This window comes from Podarcis bocagei (assembly GCF_964188305.1).
Source record: "Podarcis bocagei genome assembly, chromosome: 3".
In the NCBI taxonomy this organism is placed as follows: Eukaryota; Metazoa; Chordata; class Lepidosauria; order Squamata; family Lacertidae; genus Podarcis; species Podarcis bocagei.
The window spans coordinates 72,062,336-72,078,237 of record NC_138127.1 but is presented as its reverse complement, the minus strand read 5'-3'; the positions used below and the strand labels follow the sequence as shown (position 1 = coordinate 72,078,237).

At 42.6% G+C, this 15,902-nt stretch overlaps 1 long non-coding RNA gene across 1 annotated transcript in view; it reads right to left on the bottom strand.

Moving 5' to 3' along the window:
• The window catches only part of LOC308582950, a 60,229-nt gene extending 54,492 nt beyond the window's left edge, over window positions 1-5,737 (bottom strand). The window contains exons 1-2 of the long non-coding RNA XR_014005966.1: window positions 5,655-5,737; window positions 4,934-4,994 (exon numbers count right to left, since the gene is read on the bottom strand). This is a non-coding gene — a long non-coding RNA (uncharacterized lncRNA). The remainder of the gene's footprint in view (window positions 1-4,933; window positions 4,995-5,654) is intronic.
• Window positions 5,738-15,902: the final 10,165 nt, after the last annotated feature.

Sequence of the window (15,902 nt, the reverse complement as noted above, 5' to 3'; positions counted from 1 at the left end):
CCTCTGAACCTATTCCAGTTTGCCTGTATCCTTCTGAAACTGTGGTGCCCAAAACTGAACACAGTGCACTGTATGTGATCTGACTAGTGCATAGATGTATAGATACAGTGATCGTTATCCAGCTGACCTCTCTGTTTTCAGCTGCTTTTATGTGCTGCATCCTTTTCATGCCTTTGCTGTTTTGTATTTATTATGTTTTATGCATGGATTTTATAGTTGTTTAATGTTTGTTATTAGCCTCCCTGAGAATCATGGATGCAATAAAAAGGAGGACTATAACTCTGCTTGAATAAAGAAATAAAATGGATTATGAAGCCAGCTCGAGCATATATGAACATGTGAAACAGAGGAAACACAGCCCAGAGTAACTAAGGAGATAGTACAAGAATACTTGGCTAGTTTAGATGTATTCAAGTCTCCAGGGCCAGATGAACTGCATCCAAGAGTATTAAAAGAACTGGCAGATGTGATCTCAGAACCACTGGCAGTCATCTTTGAGAATTCCTGGAGAACAGGCGAAGTCCCGGCAGACTGGAGGAGGGCAAATGTTGTCCCTATTTTCAAAAAGGGGAAAAGAGAGGACCCAAATAATTATCGCCCAGTCAGTCTGACATCAATACCAGGGAAGATTCTGGAGCAGATCATTAAGCAAACAGTCTGTGAGCACCTAGAAAGGAATGCTGTGATCACCAATAGTCAGCATGGATTTCTGAAAAATAAGTCATGTCAGACTAACCTGATCTCGTTTTTTGACAGAATTACAAGCCTGGTAGATGAAGGGAACGCAGTGGATGTAGCCTACCTAGATTTCAGCAAGGCATTTGACAAGGTGCCCCATGATATTCTTGTAAAGAAGCTGGTAAAATGCGGTCTTGACTATGCTACCACTCAGTGGATTTGTAACTGGCTGACTGACCGAACCCAAAGGGTGCTCATCAATGGTTCCTCTTCATCCTGGAGAAGAGTGACTAGTGGGGTGCCACAGGGTTCTGTCTTGGGCCCGATCTTATTCAACATCTTTATCAACGACTTGGATGATGGACTCAAGGGCATCCTGATCAAATTTGCAGATGACACCAAACTGGGAGGGGTGGCTAACACCCCAGAGGACAGGATCACACTTCAAAACGACCTTGACAGATTAGAGAACTGGGCCAAAACAAACAAGATGAACTTTAACGGGGAGAAATGTAAAGTATTGCACTTGGGCAAAAAAAAAGAGAGGCACAAATACAAGATGGGTGACACCTGGCTTGAGAGCAGTACATGTGAAAAGGATCTAGGAGTCTTGGTTGACCACAAACTTGACATGAGCCAACAGTGTGACGCGGCAGCTAAAAAAGCCAATGCAATTCTGGGCCTCATCAGTAGGAGTATAGCATCTAGATCAAGGGAAGTAATAGTGCCACTGTATTCTGCTCTGGTCAGACCTCACCTGGAGTACTGTGTCCAGTTCTGGGCACCACAGTTCAAGAAGGACACTGACAAACTGGAACGTGTCCAGAGGAGGGCAACCAAAATGGTCAAAGGCCTGGAAACGATGCCTTATGAGGAACGGCTAAGGGAGCTAGGCATGTTTAGCCTGGAGAAGAGGAGGTTAAGGGGTGATATGATAGCCATGTTCAAATATATAAAAGGATGTCATATAGAGAAGGGAGAAAGGTTGTTTTCTGCTGCTCCAGAGAAGCGGACACGGAGCAATGGATCCAAACTACAAGAAAGAAGATTCCACCTAAACATTAGGAAGAACTTCCTGACAGTAAGAGCTGTTTGACAGTGGAATTTGCTGCCAAGGAGTGTGGTGGAGTCTCCTACTTTGGAGGTCTTTAAGCAGAGGCTTGACAACCATATGTCAGGAGTGCTCTGATGGTGTTTCCTGCTTGGCAGGGGGTTGGACTCGATGGCCCTTGTGGTCTATTCCAACTCTATGATTCTATGATTCTATGAAACAGACTTTTACTGAGTCAGATCATTGGTCTGTCTAGTCCAGTTAAGTAGTGCATCCTCTGTCAGCAGCCATCAACCAGAGTGCGGAGGTTGTTGGACTCCAGCTGTAGTAAGTATGTTCACTGAGCAGGGATGATGGGATTTGGTGGCCAACAACAACTGGAACACCACGATTTCTCCACCCCTGCCCTCTAGGATTGTAGGTAAAAACCACTTTCCCATGGTGATGTCACTGAAGTTTGCGATTCCTTGATTCAGAATGTGATTCCCAGTGGCTTGTAATCCTCCCCTTCAGCTCACAATCACTATCCTCACAATCACTATGAGCTTCACTATAAGCATCATTTATTTGCATGCCACCTTTCCGTAGTTAAACTCTCCTAAGAAGGCTTACAATCCAATTTGTATTTACTTACAAAATTAAATTAGGATGTCCATGTGTCTTACTTCCAGAATGCAGAAGGTGACAGTACTTGATATAGGTTGTGTCCTCCTGCCTGATTTCTATGTAACCCATCACTTTTTAGAAGTATAATTGATTGGGATGAGAAAAATGGGATTTTCTGTTGTTTCACTCAGGTTGTGGAACTTCCTCTCAGGGTTGGTTGCTTTCAACTAAGATCCACTGAAACTAACAAACATGGCTAAGGGCTTATTCACACTTACCTTTCCTCCTGGATTTCCAGGCATGGTCCACACTTTAAAGCTCTGTCGTCGTCTTCTTCTTCTTCTTCTTCTTCTTCTTCTTCTTCTTCTTCTTCTTCTTCTTCTTCTCTGACACTTTCTCCACAAAAACCCACTCTTTACCACTGATTCAAAGCAAATGGCAATTCCCAGAAAACATGATTTGCCATTTGTTGTGTTTCAGCTTTAAAGAGCAGGTTCTTGCGGGGAAAGCTCCAGGGCTAAAAAAAAGGGGAGGGCTCTCAGCAGTGCTATTTTTCTAGAAAAAGAAGTGCTGGAATTCACCATGAACACTGCCCTTGTTCTCTTATAATGGCAATGGCGCCCACCTGAGAGGTGCCAGAACTGAGTTCCGGCAAGTTCTGGCTGAAAAAAGCCCTGGCGCTCAAACACTGAACTTTAAAGTGTGGACCTATGCCCAGAAAACACAAGGTAAGCATGGATAAGTTAGGTCCATTAACATCAATGGATCTATTCTGAGCAAAGCTTAGTTGAACCACATCCTCTACCTTTTAAGCTTCAATATAGGTACTAACACCTTTTTATTTGCAGAGCTTTTGGTTTAAAGGTCTGTTTCCCTGTTTTATACTGAATTGTTTTGCCTTGCTCTTGGTTTTAATATATGAATCTGATTTTAGTAACTTGAACTGTCTTGTAATTTGAACTATTTCAGTGCATTTTACTGGAGGGAGGTGCTTGCAAGCTGTTTATTTTACAAAGAAAAGAAGGCTACAGTGTGTGTTTTTTTAAAATAAATCAGCTTTGTGGAGATGTGCTCTTGAGAGTGTTCCATCCATCTGAAAATATGCTTAATAACACTATAAAAGATGTGGGTTTTACCGCTGGCTACAGAGAACCTAAAGAAAATGGCACAGCTGTCACTTCTCTTATTGAGCTATTAATAGATTCTTTTCTTAACCCCCACACTGTCTGTACAGCTGAGCTAATACAGTAAAATAACCTTTCATGAATAATTGTTTGAATTTGTAAACAATTTTATTTTGCTTGCATTCACTCTCCCGCTTGGCGTGTTCGGCAAATTCTTCCCAAATGGATTTTTAATAGAACCCACACCCCTGCACACAGTGTGCAATGAGCTCCTCTGATAACTTTGCTTAATGCTCAACTCTTGCTGCCAAATTATAAAATGAAAACAAAATAAGACCTCCTATCCCATTGGGTTCTTTTGCTGGCCATCCCTGGAGCAGACGGGATACCATTAAACTTGATAACTGACACTTTCAGGTTGGTTAACATGGTCACTTGAGGTTGCAAGCAGCTGCTGCAAAATACTGGGTTTTGGGGAGTCCACCATCAGCAATGCATCTTGGACCAGACTCCAGCCAGTTCAGGGTCCAATGCAAAACACATCTAGAATAGGCTCATGGGCAGTGCTGGTCTTGCCTAGAAGCCTCTAAGCCTTGGAACATTGCAAATGGGGATGCAACTACGGTGTGGCATGACCTCCAGGCCCTCCTTGCGCTACCTATTTTGTGCTACTCAGAGCTGGCCCAGCCATGTTGCGAATGAGGCCACTGCTTCAGGTGGCAGAACGCCACCGCCCAAGTGGAGAAGCACCGCTGTTCCCAACTTATAGTAGGAGAATACTCTATGGTTTCAAAATTTCCAACAACTTTGTATCTCTGAGGTATGTGGGAATCCATGTGCCAATTACTAATCCAGGGGTTGTGCACCTGCTATACCTTTAATGCACATTGAAGCACATTCTTTACCTCATGGGATCCTGGGCATTGCCGTTTGTTAAGGGTTATTGGGAACCGTAACTCTGCGAGGGGCAAGCTACAGTGCCCAGAATTCTTTAAGAGAAAGAATGTCCTTAGAATGTCCTTTAACAGTGTAGCATATACACAGTCTGGATCAGTGTGGGAGGGAAATTCCTCTTCTGGCTGGCTCTGCCATGCAGTTGGGGAAGTCCTGCCAGAGGCAACACCATAATGGTGGCGGCTGCACTATATGAAGGAAGTATCTGGTGTCTGAACAGTGCAACATTGCTGGGGTCTTGGAGGGGGAGGAATCACTTGTGGGTGGAACATATCCGGCCCCTGGGACTGGGGTTACCCACCCCTGCTATATACAGTCACCTGGGATTAAGTCCCATAGTGGGAACATGTATAGCATTGTGCTGTAAATGTCCGGATGATTAGACCCAGTGCTTCTTCTTTTTTCTTTTTAAAAAGTTTAGGGGTACTCTCATTTTGACTCAAGAACATCACCATTTCATAGCTCCAATTGGGAAAAATAAATACAGTAAATGGACAAAAGTACAAAGAACATGCATTACCTCATATTACACAGCTGACAGCTCACAGTAACCTCCATATTGGCATGAGGTTGGGTTCTGTCTGAAACTCAGGAAACACAAGGAAAGGAAAGGAAGTTACCATCAGAGTTGGTAACAAAGAAACTGACCAATCACTGTTCTAGATTCCAACTCCTACTTCACACATTAAACGCTCGCTTCTGTCTGAGACTCAGGAAACACTGTGACAGGAAATGAGGCCACCATCGGGGGTAGCAATGGAACTGATGATTTACCATGCTAGAGAAGAAATTATTATTATTATTATTATTATTATTATTATTATTATTATTATTATTATTATTTTCTTCTCCTGTTAAGAGTCACAAAATGTTTAGGGGTATGCGTACCCCTGCGTACCCCCAGAAAAAAGCAGCTATCAAAAGGATGGCAAAAGAGGACAGGGCTTTGCACCTTGAATAGTTGTGCAGATGGGGGACTTTCAGCAGTATCTGGCCACCCTCATTATAGACCTCCAACTACTGTCGGATTGCCAGTGACTTCATGCCAGCCCCAGCACTGTACACATAACAGCAGGTTCATCTTTAGATATTAGCGGGGGATAATGTTTGTCTCTATGCTTCGCCTGCTAATGCCTGTAAAACCACTGGTGCTGATAAAGAGAGAGAAGCAATGGCCAGTGGAAAAGTGAGCATCTCCACTTTATTTCCTTGCAAATTTACCGGAGTCTGAGCATATGTACCTTTTGGAAGCAGAGTTAGAGACCATTTGGTTTATTTAGCCCAGTGTTGTCAACTCTGAGTGGCAAATTCAGTAATCCAAGGCCCCTGGCAAATGTCTTTCCTGGCTCTGCTGCCTGGCAGGATCAAAACCCTAAAAGGAAGCAGAGAGAAGCAGGTGCCTGAGGTGCAAGATGCAGCTGTGTGTGTGTGTGTGTGTGTGTGTTTTGTGGTAGTGGTGGTGACAGCTACATCTGTACCTTTTGAGCCTCCTAGTCCTTATCTTCTGTTGTAAGACACAGTTGCCCCTAAGCCAGCCTGCTTCTCTTATGTGTCAGGGTGGACACTGTCCCATCATGGTCTGAAGTAAGGGGTATCGCCAGACTGTCACTACTTAGTAGATGGAATTCAAATCCAAGCTGGAAAGTTAGTTGTGCCCTGCAAATAAATCAGAATAAATGCTCAGTGAAGATGGCCTTATCCACTTACCTTTTGCCCCACTATTTCTAGGCACAGGCCCGCACTTTAAAGCTCTGGGTCTGAGCATTAAAACATTTTTATTTTTTGCCTGGAGCTTTCCCTGTGTAAACCCACTCTTTAGTGCTTAATCAGAGGAAACACCGATTTGTTGTTGTTTTTTGCAGATTGAAATAGGTCATCTGGAGGAGATCTAGTATCCTTGTCCCTCAGTTCAGGCAGCAAAGGGAGGAATTCAAAGTCACACTAAGGCTATTGTTCCATCAGGGCAAGCATTTTGGCTTGCCGGGGGGGGTGATCCATTCTCTCCTCCACCTGCACGCTGCTCTGGGAGTTCTCCTAACCCCACCCCAAGCAATTAGAGGGTGTAGGGTGAAGGTGGGGAGCCCTGTCATGGAAGTGGAGGTCCTTGCACTGATGGGACTCATTAGTGGAATTCCACCCCCAATGTCCTTGGGCCAGCCTTATACCTAAGTTCCATTGCACTGGCAATTCCTAGGACCAAACTGGGACATCTAATACTCAACAAATACGTTCTACCACTCATCCATGATCCTTCCCCCATTTCAAGGAGGGGAAGAGCACATGCCTTGCATTTTCATTTAGAAAGAATCAGGCAGTAAGCAATGGGAAAGACGTGGAGCTCAGACTCGGACCTAGGGTAAGACAGCTTCCCATGCTTAGTATTGTTATAGGATGGGGGCTACTTTGGAGGCCATCTTTGAAGTCCATCCAGGTCTGTGCTTTTATAGCTGTAAGATGGGATTCTGTAGTAGAAGGTCACTGCTGAAGTGGCTAAACCATTTAATGTCCCTAGCTAAGTCTCTTAGGCATCCTTTTTACATGACTAAAGAGTTATTCAAGTACAGGTGTGTTGCTGTAGAAACAACTAGTTAGTGGTGCTTCCTAGGGGTGGGAGAACAACAGGCCAGGGGTTAGTATTGCCTGGTATTGCCTGAAGCTAGGAAGACAGAGAGGTTTGACTTGCTCTCTGTGCCAAACCAAAAGTAAGGCTTGTAGTTGGTGGGGAGAAACGACTAGGAAACCTAATGGGGCAGTAAGATCCATTGAAGTGTCAATGTTGTGAGCCCTTCCATTTTATGCTCAGGTTGTTCTATATATGTAAATAAAACCATCTATCACAAAGACACCACAGTCTCTGGCAACCTTCATTCCAAGGAATCCCAACATGAAGTATGTGCTGGCTCCCCTAAAGCATCTCATTGCTCAAAGATTGGGGTACACATAGCAGAATGTTTGTTAGCTTTTAAACCAATTTTACAACAAATCAAGGCCCTTGGGTACAAGCAGCTTGTGGCCTAAGCTTATGCATGTTTACCCAGAAGTCATTCTAATTGAAAGCAGTTGGATTTGCTTCCAGATAAATGTGCACTGGATTAAAATCTTTAATGAAGGATAGAGGGGTTCCGAATGATATTCCAGTTTAGAGCACTGAGGCTCCAGGGATCTTACCTAGCAACTTTGCTTCATGTAAATTAATTGTGAGTGAGGTTAACTCAGGATAACAAGCCTGAATTATCAGGCTTAGGAACTTGGGGAACTCAATTATGTGAGCTTGTTGAAAGATCTCACCCAAATTTCAGGCGCTGGACATTTACAGTATGATACTTGAGTCCTTCAGAAATCCATCTGGAGGTCACAGGCCTTTGTCACAAGCTGTGCCAGCTTCAATTCTGCAGAACAATAATTAAAAATAACAAGAAGTGGTGTCATTTCTATGATGAGAAACCAACAAACGGAAAGAGGGTGTATTCAGTTTCTCTGAATACAGTTTCTCTGAATACAGACAAGTTGCAAGATTAAGGGCACAATATTCCAGTTACTTTCCCCATGCCCAACACTGGTGGCAGCACTAATTTTTCCTTCTCCAAATCCTCTTTCTTGATAGAATCCACCCCACCCCCGCTTTCTGTAAATCTTAATATTTTTGTTTGCCAGAATTATTCATATATTGAACTAAAAGTATTGGCTGTGGGACTCATCCCATCTGCTTCTCCCTCTATGGAAAAAAATATTATTTAACTTAAGGTGGCAGTTATGTAATTTAGTTCTTATGTTCCATTATTAATGAATTTTATCATGAAATATTTAGACTCTTCCCCTGTTCTGCCTTTTGGAGCCTTGGTCGTAATTATGTCAGATCAAATTTTCTTCTTTTTTGAAGAGGTATTTATTAACAAATCTGTCCTCTGTGGCCCTGACACAAGACGTTTAAAGCTGCAATCCTATGCTCACTTACCTGGAATGAGCCCAGTTTAACTCAGTTTGATTTACTTCTGAGTAGATGTGCCCTGGATTGTGCTTTAAATGGAGCAGCAATCTGTTCTATTTTTCCTGGAGCTCTTTCGATATTCCAGGTTTTGAGAAATTCACACACACACACACACACACACACCTTCCACACATACACTTTGATGACTCCCCACTTGCTCAGCTCAAAAATTAATTCAGAAAACTGTAGAATTGAAAGGTACCTCAAATATAATCTAGTCCAACTCATGATGCAAGAAACTCACTAATACATCAATCTTCCAGCCTCTGCTGAAAGACCTCTAATAAGGGAGAGCCCACCACCGTCCAGTTCAGCCAGTTCCACTGCCAAATGGGTTGTACCATCTGGAATTTCTTCCGAATGTTTAGTTTAAATTCTTCTTCTTGTACATTAAATCCCTTGGGTCCAAGGATTGCTTGAACCCTCTGGAGTAACAGAAAACTGATGCTGCCCATCTTACCTGCCAGTTCCCCCTTCCCCAAAGTTACTCTCTTTCCCCGCTATCCAAAGAGTACAGTAGACAGCTGTACAAAGCCCAGGAAGTGCATGTAAGACCTCACCCTGGCTATGCAGAGCTGTCAAACATTTGCAGCTGGAGACTGTGAGCATTGCCACTTGGAAATATTTGTGGAGTCAGAAAAAGCACCCATTTGAAACCGAGCATGCTCAAAGGGGAACTGTGCTTCACAGCTGAGGCAAGACATTTCACGACCTGAGACAGAGTGGCTGGCTTACACGCTGCCACCTCTTCCTCTTCCTCCATCTTTGGATTTTGCCACTGCTTAGGTGGCAGCAGTGCAGGTGGGGTGAGCATCTCTAGGGCCTGGGAAACTACCATCTTGCAAGGATCCTTCCAGAGTGGGGCATTGTAGATGAGGTGGCCATGGAGAATACCTGCATTGCTGCTGTTTTGCCCCAGTACCAGCAAGTCTAAAGTATTAGGCTGTGAAGTTTTTATTCATTCATTCATTTTATGATTTTCAGTTTTATACATTTCAATAATTTTACAATCATTTTAACATTTCAAAACTTGACTTCCTTCCCTCTCTTTCTGCGGTTCCTTATTTTTAATATTTTCTCCGTATCCAAATTAACTTAATCTGCTCATTTATTCATCTGCTTTAAATAAAAATGCAGGTTATTACAATAATTCTGCCAGTGTTCTTATCTGTTTTTAGTTTGTTTGTAAATATTCCATAAGCCATTTCCATTCTTTTATAAAAAGTTTATCTTGATTTCTTATTTTCCCAGTAAGTATCACCATTTCTGCATATTCCATAAGTTTTTGTATCCATTCTTCTTTTGTTGGGACTTCTGCTTCTTTCCATTTTTGGGTAAGTAACATTCTTGCCGCTGTAGTAGCATATATGAATAAATTTCTATACAGTTTGGGTAGTTCTGTCCCTATAATTCCCAAAAGTTTTAACCCTGTTCTGCTTTTAAACTGTCAAGAGTACTTGCTGTAGGAAAAGGGTCCTAGTCTCATGTTTTGTTAGCCCAAAAATGGAAAACGAGCGAGGTCTCTACCAAAGATGAATGGCAACTTAAACTGATGGAATATGCGCAGCTTGCGGATCTAACTTATAGAACAAGAGAACAAGAAGAACATTTGTTTAAAGAAGATTGGAAAATGTTTATTGAATATATGAGGGGAAATTGTGTACACTTGAAAACGTTGGCAGCATTAAGATAAATTCTACAGTGTAAATAAGTTTTGATGGAAGTAATAATGGAATATTGAATGGTTTAGTTTATATAAAATATGCAGGGATTTATGCTATGCAAAATGAACCATGGAAAGAGAAGAAGCAACGTCATTGGTATTTTAAGGTTGTCTAAATGAATATTCTCAATTGTAAAACAGAAAATTTAATATTATATATAACAGAGAGAGAGGAAGAGAGGAAGGAAAAGGTCCTAGTCCAACCTTTGCCTTAACATAATTGCTTTTGATATGCTGGCAATTTATTTTGTGGAGAAACATTCTCATCAAGTGAGCCCCTGTTTTCCTCTCTGTGGCAGTCCAAAGTGGGACGGTTTAGGCAGGTGGAGATTTTACTATCTGGTGCATAGCTGTCAACTTTCAGATTTGAAAATAAGGGATCAGCAGCCTCACCTGTCCCGGGGACAGTCTACGGGATATCTAACAATCTGGGATAGCAGCGGGAAGCAGCAGAAACGGTGCTGGAATAAGGGAATTTCCCACCAAAAAAGGGAAGGTTGACAGCTATGATCTGGTGTTGGTGGGAAGGGAACATGGACTCAGCTCAGAGAGCCTCATGCTGATGACCTCAGCTCTAACGCTTCCCGTGATGCAGCCCCTCTAGCCGTGCCATTGCCTGTCTCTCCCTTGGTTTTCTTCTGGTGTGATTATTCTCACTCCTGTTTGCCCACACAGATGGAGCTCAATGGATCCCTAATAGCGTACTTTACTTAATTAACGTGCAATTAGCTTAATGAATATTTTAACCTCATTATGTAGTTACTCATCTTTATCTGTTGCATAAGCCTGGTGCCCAGCCCTGGCCCATTACAAAGACAAGCCAAATTAGGTTTTCATTCAGCAATCGCTTCCAAAGAAGAACCTGCTTGAACGGTTGCTTCTCTTGGTTTGGTGAGGATGCAGTGAAGGGACAGGGGGCATATAAAGAGAAGGGAAGCTACATAGGGAGGGCGGGGGAAATATCAAGATACTCGCTGCCCTGGTCTCTCTACACCCTACCTTGCCACCCCAAAAATGCAATCCAACGTATTTTTTTATGCTCACGAAAGTGAGTAAATCACCTCAACACCAAACCATGTGTTGGTTGTTATTATATCATTAAAAACAAACAAACCAGGCATGAGGATGGGAGAATTTCCATCGGGATCTAATTTGTTGAGTGAAACCACTGAGTGGGGTCATCTGGAGTATGTTGTCAGCAATATTCTGATGGCACACAGCTCTGCTTATTGGCCTGATTTAAAACCCTGCAGGCAAAAATGGGCAACCTTTTTTCCTTACTTTTGATATATCTGAGAATCAATCAAATATTATTATTATTTTAAGGGGGGTATATAATTGATACCATTATGATTTTAGGTGACTGGCAGGTGTGTGGCCTTTTCTACCTGTTAAAGTTGGCTTGTGAGCAGGAGAGAGACAATGATCCAGCCCACTGCCTGCCTCCCATTCCCCACTGCTGCTGTATATATCGTCCCTTTCTTTCTGAGAACCTGCCGTTCCTTACATAGATTTGGGGCATCTTTGAGAACACAGCAATGAACTCGCTTTAAACAGCAATACAACATTTGTCTTTGTCTTCCGTTCTGTTAAAGTTGAGTAAAAGGACCGAAAGAGAGAGAATTTCAAATCAAAGCTTTTCAATCACTTTCAGCCTCTGAGGTAGGTTTGAATTTGTTCTCCTCTTGCTGCTAATTTTCTTTTTCTCATAAGGTCACTTGTTGATGCTGTCTGTACATGTTGTGTTATGCTTCAAGGAATGTGGGTTGCCGTTGTGTAGGGTTCCATCCACCCCAAAACACCACACACAAAAAACACCACAGAAAGTATTTCTGCCACAGTTAATTCTGGTCTCCTCTGCACCTTAGCTCTATTTGGGTTGGGGATGGATGACTGGTTGGACCTGGAATTTAGATGAGAGTACAATTCTTTATCTTCAACTATTTAGTATTTAAATTACAGTATTGATTAGTCTTTTTTTGTTTTTTTTACAAAAGTGATTTACAAACATAAATAAACAACACACACATTAAAACCAGCATAAAAAAACAGAACTGTGGGGAAGGGATCTAAAACTCTTTCATATTTTTAAAAGACAGGACTGAAACATCCCACCTACAGAAAGATGCCACAGGTATTTAAAAGCCAAAGGGCTTGGTGGAAAATAAATGTTTTTGCCTGGTGTCTAAAGACAAGCAATGATGGTGCTAGATGAGCTTCCCTGAGGAGAGCATTCCTCGAGTGGGGAGCCACCACTGAAAAGGCCCATTCTTGTGTTCCTCTCATGGAAGGCGTACACAGAGAAGGCCACAGATGACGGTTGCAATCCCCCCCCCCCCCAAGAAAAAACATGTTTCGGAGCCCAGTGCTATGGAAGTCCCCCTAAGTTCAAGAGGCCATTTCCCTAGGTTAGTGTTGTCATGGAGCTGGAAAAGTGTCTGTGAGGCAGTGTGGAGTAAGGGGGAAAGTTTCTAGATCAGAAGGAGGAGGGGGGGCGTTTCTAGATAAGCTTGAACCTCAGTATAACTGTTTCTTGCTATAATGCAGGTTTCGGTTTGAATGCTTTGTGGGATACTGGTAATTGCATGGAAGCCAGGACATTAATTCTGGAAACATTTTCATTCCCAAAACCTGTCTTCCTTGTCACAGCATTAATGTTATTTTACACAGTGGGAAATGTTCTTTCTTTGTTTCACAGTGAGCATACTAAGTTTAATGTACCAATAAGGTGGGATAAATCTATGCCCAGATATGATTCTCAAGAAGATATTTTGCCCTTCTCTCCAAACAAGCTACAATTTATGCTAAATTGGGTGGCAGTAGTCTTTCTATGAAGGAGAGAGAGAGAGATTCATTTGGTTGGTTAGTTTTCAATAGCATATTCAGGAGTCCATAGAGTTTTGCTGGCCTTGATGTTTTTTTAAACAGTCAGAACTCACGTCTTCATTATATTAGTATCTATATATTGCACACAGCTAGCAATCATTAACATGCAAGTGAAAAAATTAAAACTGCATATTCAAATGGCAAAGTAGAAACCAGAAGAAATGCATGAAACAAAAAAAGAAACTTCCAGCAGCAATGAATATGACTCTAACTAGAGCACTATACAGATATGACAGAGAAACCCTGCCTTAGCCAGCCACTTAAAAGTCAACAGGGTGCTGCTGCTGCTGGGACTATCCTGCCCTACAGAGCAACCCCCTGCATTTCTCTTGGAATGGACACATGAAGCATCTGCTTTGTGTGCAAAACATCTCATGTTCAATCCCTGGTTTCTCTAGGTAGGGCTGGGAAATATTCCCTGTCTAAAATCTTGGAGAGCCACTGCCAGTCAGTGTAGACATTACTGAGCCAGATGGACTCAGTAGAAGGTGGCTTCTTTATTTCCTATGTGGCCTATGTAAAGGTAAAGGTAAAGGGACCCCTGACCATTAGGTCCAGTCGTGGCTGACTCTGGGGTTGCGATGCTCATCTCGCTTTATTGGCCGAGGGAGCTGGCGTACAGCTTCCAGGTCATGTGGCCAGCATGACTAAGCTGCTTCTGGCGAACCAGAGCAGTGCACGGAAACGCCATTTACCTTCCCGCCAGAGCGGTACCTATTTATCTACTTGCACTTTGACGTGCTTTCGAACTGCTAGGTTGGCAGAAGCAGGGACCGAGCAACGGGAGCTCACCCCGTCGCGGGGATTCAAACCACCGACCTTCTGATCGGCAAGTCCTAGGCTTTGTGGTTTAACCCACAGTGCCACCCGCGTCCCTGTGGCCTATGTAAGTTGACTGCAAATCAACTTTAAAATCTACTTTATATTTTGGAAAGTTGTTTATCTGTTCTCTATGCACTTCGACAACACTTAAGATGTTGTAACCAAATTTTGCATGGTGGTTTTTGAGATCAATGGGCAGGTTTTTGTCTACATCTGGGTACAATTGAATGCCACTTTGAATCATGATAGTGGACTTTCTAAGCTGCACTGTTTTTATCTGATGATCTCAGAACTGAACTGATTGTTTTGGTTTCTTCAAATTCTCAAACAATACTTTCCAAAAGCAAATGATGAAACCAACTAAGAGTAAAGAGCATTTCCAATCACCACCACCAACGCTGATCTCAGACTTGCAGCAGTGAAGAAAATTGGAGGCTATTTTTTGCCATTTACAAACCTAGATTTGACCTGAATTTATTGAATTTAAGGTCAAACTAATGATGATCCTAAATGGGATCTACAGTACAATCCCATGCATGACCACTCAGACATACTAATACCTATTCAGTTCAATGAGTTTTTCTCCCAGGTTAGATTGCAGCCATAGCATTTTAGATCGAATGCAGAAGTAACACTGTATTGATGCTGCTTTCGTTCATAGAAGAAATGTAGCCAGATCTTCATAAATATACACACACACACAAAGAGAGAGAGAGAGTGAGAGAGAGAGAGAGAGAGAGAGAGAGAGAGGGAGGGAGGGAGGGAGGGAGAGAGAGAGAGAAGGAAGGAATATCTTTTGGCATATTAATAGCCCCTTGCCACTGCCTCTCTGGTGGTTTGAATGTGGAGGAGGCCGTCAGGCTTCCCACCTTTCTGTCTGTGGAAACTCACTTGTGTGAGCTCTTCCCTGTCTCTATGGGAATCCTTGCAGAGAAAGAGCAATGGACATCAAAGATCTGTACAGAAAATCTCCAGTAAATATGCCACAGGAAAGTGAAGAAAGCAGCTAGCACTGTTTCCTTCAGGCTACATTTTTTGTATTTTGTTATTGTTGTTTTGAGTCAGCAAGGTTAACCAGAGAAATAGAGCAGAAAGTTGAGATTATTGGGAACAGCTGCAGCCAGATTTTCAAAGCCTTCCCAAATACTTCAAAAGAAGAACAAACTTTATTTACACAATGCACACTGTTGCCTTGTCAACCCAGAAATGGCACGGCCAAGAAGGAAGAGAAATGACATAATATAGGAGAACAAGCAATATAGGTGTGTGTGTGTGTGTGTGTGTGTGTGTGTGTGTGTATTCTGAGATGGGGACTTCTGTATGATAAAAAGAAAAATAAATAAAGATTGCACTTTTCCCTCTCCACCCTGTGGCAAATAACAATAATAAAAAGTCATCCTGTAAGGTGAAAAGTGCATGCTGTTTTCTTAGTATAGGCTTGGGTTTTGACATTTTTACAAATCATAAATTCAGCTCTGGATTGACCCAGGACCCGGACTTCCAGGGCCAGTTTCGTGAGTTGTGAAAGGTTTCCTTTGACAGTGTTTAGCTCCACCTCAGAGCCTGCCCAAAGTTCTCTAGTGAGTGGTCATCGGCAATTAATTCCACTGTGCCTACCTGTTTAGAAGCATTTTTCTTTCAATGAACACTCAGTGCCCCCCTAAATTAAGAGATAGTTGTTTGGGCATTCCTCGCGACCTGCTGCTCTGTTTGTCAGAACAGGGCCTTTCAAGCAAGACAAAGAAAGCAAGAGAATCCGGGGGCCACAAACCAAGCCTACGAGGAGGCCTTCCCCATCATTCCTGGCTCTCTCTCTCTTGCCTCTCACATGCCCCTCTCTTCCTCCTCTCTCCACTGGTTGAAAAGTTTTTATTTCTGGCAAATGAGGAGGAGGAGGTATGAGACACAGAATCACTTAGGTTGGAATGGATATTGTTTTTCCCTGCCTCATAAGGAAAAAGTATTTTTTCCCCTGCATCACAATCATGAATTCAGGGGTGGATGGTGTTCAGCTGCTATTTAGTGAGCAGAAAGCAAACAGGCAAAGACCAGCCACATGATTAACATCAC